Source organism: Myotis lucifugus, unplaced genomic scaffold (genome assembly GCF_000147115.1).
Source record: "Myotis lucifugus unplaced genomic scaffold, Myoluc2.0 scaffold_1152, whole genome shotgun sequence".
Taxonomy (NCBI): Eukaryota; Metazoa; Chordata; class Mammalia; order Chiroptera; family Vespertilionidae; genus Myotis; species Myotis lucifugus.
The window spans coordinates 23,050-24,748 of NW_005872200.1; positions in this window are offsets into that span (position 1 = coordinate 23,050).

The following is a 1,699-nucleotide window of genomic DNA, read 5'->3' on the forward strand; positions in this document are numbered from 1 at the left end:
TAGTCGTGTGCCGTATAATGAGTCACTTACTTGAAGGACAGTGCATATATGTTGTACATGTTTTATTCCTGTGTAGGATCTAAAATAAATTATCCGTATGCCACCGGAAGTTTGGAATTAGGTACTGATAAAACAGCTACACCTTTCCCTGTGTTTGTTAAAAATGTCTCCAAAGGTCATATCAGGCAGGGTGGCCGGGTCACCTTATAGGGAACCTCTGCCCAGCAGTTCCGGGGGCCTTCCTTTGCAGGGCTGGGGATGGGGGAGGTGCAGAACCCCGCCATGCTGTGTTTGTGCAGGGTTCTTTTTGTTTGTTTGATTTTGTGGGTAGAATTCCTGGTGAGGATCGCATGGGTGACAGTTGCAATTCCGGTGCCCTGAAAAGCCCGGGCAATAGGGGGTGACCATGTTCCTCATGTGTTGAGTTGGTATTTAGGGATCGTTTTATGAGTGACAGTTGAAACTGATGAAATAAAGATGGACTCTTCCCACACAGATAAAATGGATGTTGTTTGAAGAAGGCAGTGGCTGTCCCATCACCCTGCTCTCCAGGCTCGGGGAACAGTAACTGGCACCTACAGAAAGAGAGGACATCAAAGACAAGTTTCCCCTCCTGAACACAGTGGGGCATTGACCGGCGATGATTACAGACTAAGCAAAGGTAAATCCACTTGAATGACAGGGATTTCCTGGGGGTTAAAAAAATAAGATCTTGTCTAAAAATACACCAGCATCTTCATTTTCTTTTTTAATTTTTAAATTAATTTCAGAGAGGAAGGGAGAGGAAGAGAAATAGAAACATCAATGCAGAGAGAGCAGCACTGATTGATTGGTTGCATCCTGTGCTCACGGAATGGGGACCCAGCCATCAAAACCAGCAGGTGCTCTGAAGAGGAATCCACCTTGACCTCCTGGTTCAGAAGTAGAAACTCAAACACGAGCCACGCCAGCTGGGAAAGGTATAATTTTAAGACACTAGTACAATCTTTCCTGACATTAGCGTACCTTAGCATAGCATGGTTTAGAAGAGTGAGGGAGATTAGACCTTCGAGGACCTTGCCTAGAGTATCTTAGCTTAGTGCGAGAGAAGAGACCTTTGAGGCACTAGCTGAGCTAAGCATACCTTAGAGGAACATAGGTTAGTGAGGAACATGAGACTTTCAAGGACCTAGCTTAGCGTAACCCGGCATAGAGTACTGTAGGTTAGTGAGAGAGACTAGACCTTCGAGGAACTACCTTAACCTACAGTAACCTTAGGCTAGTGAGGCACGACACCATTGCAGACCTGACTAAGTTTAGCATTACATAGAATAGCCAAGGGACCTTTGATACCTGGCTAAGGATAGCTTACCCTAGAGGAGCCTAGGTTACTGAGGCACATGACACCATGGCAGACATGACTTAGCTTACCCCAGTGTAGCCTAGCTTACGGAGGCAGAGGAGACCGTTGCGGACTTAGCATAGCTTAGGTTAGGCTAGAGTAGCTGAGAGATATTAGAGGACCTAGCGGAGCTAAGTTTAGCTTAGGCTAGAGTAGCTGAGAAACGTAAGAGGACCTAGGTTAGCTTAGCTTAGCCTTAAGTAGCCTAGGATAGCGAGGCAGACTAGACCATTGCTGACTTAGGTAGCTTAGCTTAGGCCAGAGAAGCTGAGGGACCTTCAGGACCTAGCATAGCTTAGCCTAGCCTAGAAGAGCGAG